Here is a 5,706-nt window from a genome sequence, read left to right on the forward strand (position 1 = left end):
GTGTGCTGCGACTGTGGATAAGGGGACACATTCTGATGGGGGTGGGTGGGTTCCCGAGAGTCTTTTGTGATTTTAGAAATAACTTCATCACCAATATTCACAGGTCACCTAAAAACCTGGGTCTTAAAAGTTTTTAGGCTAAATGAGTTAAAAAAAAAAAAAGCGGAAGTGAATTTGAAACGGATTAGAAAAGAAACTAACAGTAATGATGACGTTGGGTCAAAGGAATCATCAGACTCAGACTCACAGTCTTTAACACAATCAGCACAGTAACAAGTGGTGTTTAGGACATTTCAACTACAACAGCAGAAGACAATTCAATACAATCACACACACAAAACACTGCTACTGGAGACTATGAATGAGTATGTCTTGGTGTTTCTAATCTCCAACCTTCCTTTAATCTCAAAACTTCTTGAAAGAGTAGTTGTCAAACACCTAACAGATTATCTTATTCTAATAGTTTCAGTCAGGTTTCAGAGCTCATCACAGCACAGAAACAGCTTTAGTGAAGGTTACAAATGATCTTCTTATGGCCTCTGACAGTGGACTCATCTCTGTGTTTGTCCTGCTAGACCTCAGTGCAGCGTTCGATACTGTTTGAACTTCTGCAGTCAGGCAGAAGGTTCCATTGTCACGACTAATAGCAGGGATTCAAGTGCAGAGCAGGTTGACGTCTCCAAACACAGTTTATTTACAACACCAGTCCAAGTCCAGGGCCCTGTTTCAGGAAGCCGGTTTAGTGCAAACTCTGAGTAAGTATACCCTGGGTTAACGAAAACTCTGGGTTTTCGGTTTCACAAAGCGAGTTCAGCTGAAGCCTGAGTGAGTCACTATGACGACACACGCCGTGAAGCTAACCTGCCCCCTAGCAGGTTTACTTCAACTAACCCTGACCTTCTCCGCCTCTTAGTCAGAAACCTGACTGTAGGAAGTGTCAGACATGGCGTGCTCCTTCCTTGAAGAGCCAGTAGATGTTGAAGCACAAATTCTCTGCAGAGCTCTCCGCCGGGAGAGAGTGATTAGAGCGCGTTCGGACATTTTATCATTTCCTGATGATTTCCTGTGTGAACGTTACCGTTTTTCAGCACAATCTATAATTTATTTGAATAACATCCTCAGGCCTAATATTGCTCATGTGACACATCGTGGACATTCTCTCAGTTCTGTACATATTATTTGTATTGCACTTCGGTTTTTTGCAAACGGGAGCTTTCTGTATAATATTGGTGACGCTGAGCACGTTTCCAAGGCTACCGTCTGTCGGGCAGTCAGGAATGTTACAGTTGCACTGAAACGTCTCCTGCACTCGTCTGTGGTGTTCCCCGGTCATAGACCCACAAGATTCATCAAAGAGGGATGCCACAAAATTGCAGGTATCAGGATGAACAAAACTTAATTCATGATGTGGTGATACTTGAACTACTACTTAAATTTTACATTTATTCTCACGGTTCCCAGGCGTGATTGGCTGTATAGATGGCACTCACATTCCAATCATTGCTCCTTCAGTAAATGAAGGAGACTATGTGAACAGGAAGTCTTTCCACAGCATTAATGTACAGGTACATAGTTCCCTGTAGCATTTCAAACTAACAGATTATTTCATTATAGTAATGGATGCTAATTTGTGTTCTCTGCACTGTGAAGATCATATGTGATGCTGCCAACATTATCACAAATGTGGAAGCCAAGTGGCCAGGCTCTGTGAGTGGTGGTGGTGGAGGACCCCCACCTGTTTTTCGGGCCTCCGCTTTTTTTCTAGTGGCTATAACGGGTCACATTTGAGCATACAGAGTAAGCAAATATGTACTTGTAATGTGCTCAGATAATTTCAATAAGTGCTTACAGAGGGGAAATTAATGTAGCCTCTAACTGCAATTGATTTACATCGGACAAACAGACCAAGCACTATGGCTCATAATACAATTACACCTTACCTGTTTGGACTATATTTTTATATTTCATTTTTACTTGCTGCCAGGAACGTTTGGGGCCTGTTGGGTTGCACCTGTGCTCACATCACATCACAAAATAAAATGTATGAAATAAAAAATAAAATAAAATATAATGAAATATAATAAGATAATGTGTTAAATGGGTGGAAATCCCTAGATCAATGTTTAAATGAACACTCACGCATTGACTCTGTCGGCTTTGTTTTGCCATGCATGCTCCCTTTCTTTTGCAGCTGAGGCTGTGTTATTTTTTTTCCGCAAAATTTGCATGTTATCGGCATATGCTGCCATCAGAATTTTGGCCTCAAGCGCTGTAAAATACATTGACCGCGCCTTCTTTCCCTCCGTCTCCATGGTGACTCGCTTAATCTGTGCTCCACTAATCAGGGCTTTATGTATCCTCGTGCGCGCGCTTAACTTGGGGTTAAAGCAACTCCGCGTTGACTGAACTAATTGTTATCAGCCTTTCTGAAACCAAATATTCCGAGTTGGACAGTTCGGGGTTACTCAACCCTGCGTATCGTTTTTCACTCTGAGTTTTCTAAACCGGCTTCCTGAAATAGGGCCCAGGGCCCTGTTTCAGGAAGCCCCGAACTGCCCAACTCGGAATATGTGGTTTCAGAAAGGTAGAACAGCAATGTTGTTTATTTCTTTACTACAGGAAAATAATGAAGAAACATTGACAGCTGTTACAGAGGAGGAAGCAACAGAGACACTTTATGAGGTTTACATCTTTTAATACTTTGTGTACAGGAAACACAGGCGACCAATAAAGCCAGTTGAACAAAAAATCTGTTTATTCTTCTTTCAACATGTTGAGGTGATGGGTCAAAAGAAATGATTGTGACATATGGTGTCTCTGACTGCTCTTCCATCTTGTATGTCCGTGGGAGGGTCAGGATGTTCATGGTTTGGATCACTGCTGTTTGGTTCAGAAGGACAGTGTTCTCCTCTAATTGTGGCAATGTTGTGAAGAATCACACATGCCACAATAATGTCACATGCCCTTTCTGGGGTGACCCTGAGTCTTTGCAGGCACTGGAACCGGGCCTTAAGCATTCCGATAGTCATTTCAACTCTGGCTCTTGTCCTGCAATTAGCCAGATTATATCGCTGCTGTGGGCCCGGTTCAGGGTCAGAGTAAGGGGTAAGCAAATAGGGTAAACATGGATACCCCCTATCACCAAGCAAGTAGCCAGTGAACTCTCCTAAGACAGAAGGATACACTTCAGTTCAAATGTCCCTGAAGCAATTGGTCTTTATATATTTTAAAGTATTTTCAACTCACCATGTCCAAATTTTGTGCTCAGTGTACATTCACGGAATATTTGTGAGTCATGGACAGAGCCTGGCCACTTGGCTTCCACATTTGTGATAATGTTGGCAGCATCACATATGATCTTCACAGTGCAGAGAACACAAATTAGCATCCATTACTATGATGAAATAATTTGTTAGTTTGAAATGCTACAGGGAACTATGTACCTGTACATTAATGCTGTGGAAAGACTTCCTGTTCACATAGTCTCCTTCATTTACTGAAGGAGCAATGATTGGAATGTGAGGGCAATCTATACAGCCAATCACGCCTGGGAACCCTGAAAATAAATGTAAAATTTAAGTAGTTCAAGTATCACCACATCATAAATTAAGTTTTGGTCATCCTGATACCTGCAATTTTGTGGCATCCCTCTTTGATGAATCTTGTGGGTCTATGACCGGGGAACACCACAGACGAGTACAGGAGACGTTTCAGTGCAACTGTAACATTCCTGACTGCCCGACAGACGGTAGCCTTGGAAACGTGCTCAGCTTCACCAATATTATACAGAAAGCTCCCGTTTGCAAAAAACCGAAGTGCAATACAAATAATATGTACAGAACTGAGAGCATGTCCGCGATGTGTCACATGCGTAATATATGGCCTGAGGATGTTATTCAAATAAATTATAGATTGTGCTGAGAAACGGTAACGTTCGCACAGACAATCATCAGGAAATGATAAAATGTCCAAACGCGCTCTAATCACTCTCTCCCGGCGGAGAGCTCTGCGGAGAATTTGGGCTTCACGATCTACTGGCTCTTCAAGGAAGGAGCACGCCATGTCTGACACTTCCTACTGTCAGGTTTCCGACAAAGGGGCGGAGACAGTCAGGGTTAGTTGTAGTAAACCTGCTAGGGGGCAGGTTAGCTTCACGGCGTGTGTCGTCATAGTGACTCACTCAGGCTTCAGCTGAACTCGCTTTGTGAAACCGAAAACCCAGAGTTTTCGTTAACTCAGGGTATACTTACTCAGTTTTTCCACTAAACCGGCTTCCTGAAACAGGGCCCTGGACTTGGACTGGTGTTGTAAATAAACTGTGTTTGGAGACGTCAACCTGCTCTGCACTTGAGTCCCTGCTATTAGTCGTGACAATGGAACCTTCCTGAAACAGGGCCCAGGGCTCCAAAGGTCCAAGGGGAAACTCTCTCACACTCGCTCTCGTCTTCAAGCCCAAACTCACACACGATCGCACTGCAGGAAGGTCACAGGTCCGGGGAGGAAAACTATTACACAGGGAAAAAAGAAGTTACTCGCAAGTCACAAAACACTTAAGCACAAATTCATGGAAGCTGAGAGGACCACTAATGAGAAGATCTGTGTCCCAACCTCAAATAGTGGACAGGTAATGACAGCTAATCGTGTACAGGTGTGTGGGCCAAGGGCGGGAGCCCGCCCAGGCAGAGAGAAGAGAGAGAGAGAATACAAACACATGTAGCCTTGTGGGGCCGGCTGGGCAGGCACGGAAACCATGACATCCACACTAGCAGGTCAAAAACAGAGACTAAAGAGGAGCTTCAATCCTCATGCTGTCCGAGTCCTAAATCAGAGCATCACCATAAGTGACTGAAACAGGACCTTATATCATGTTCTTCTCACATTCCAGAACTTTCCCAGTCTTATTTCATATCATATCTGATTTATTATTACATCACACATTGCTACACTGATCATGCTGCTTCACTACTGTTTATATTACTGTGGTCACTCTGGTCACTCTGTTTGTCTCTTGGATTGCTCTGTCAATACATTGCTGTGCTATGTGGCACGAAGCCCTTTATCATTCCATTCACACAATGTACATTTTTAGATTTTTAATTTGAATTTACTTATTGTTTATTGTCTATAATGTCTTGCACTTTAATGACTACACATATGACAAATAAAAAACTCTTGAATCTTGTCGAGCATAATATCCTATTAGAATGATTAGAGCATGCTGTAGGTATTACAGGTACTGCGCTGCAGTGGTTTGTATCATATCTATCTATAGACTCCAATTTGTTAAAGTAAATGGAGAGTCCTTGTCACACACTAAGGTTAATTATGGAGTTCCACAGGGTTCAGTGCTAGGACCAATTCTGTTAGATCCAGCAATGACAAAAGTCATTTTTAATGAAAGACAAGATGATTTATAATAAAGAGGATGACACTGGATTAAGTTTACATTACGTAAGTTAAAGCTTACATCTTTCAATTTAGTATTTTGTTTTCTTTACATGCAAAGTAATTTTTTTTATTTTTATGTAATTAATCAAATCTTTCCCTTTTTTGGCTTATGGTGTTGGAAAACTATAAATTACAACCAAAGAGAAATCAATAACAACATTATTTAATAGAAAAAGGAAACTAATTACCAGACTAGAAAAAGAAGTTTAAATACAGAAGACAAGTGACAGACAGACGCTTCGAGTAATGCCACAAAGC

The sequence above is a fragment of the Mchenga conophoros genome, linkage group LG15 (genome assembly GCF_057382185.1).
Source record: "Mchenga conophoros isolate Kocher_MC1m ecotype Shallow Benthic linkage group LG15, M_conophoros_male_GT1.1, whole genome shotgun sequence".
NCBI lineage: Eukaryota > Metazoa > Chordata > Actinopteri > Cichliformes > Cichlidae > Mchenga > Mchenga conophoros.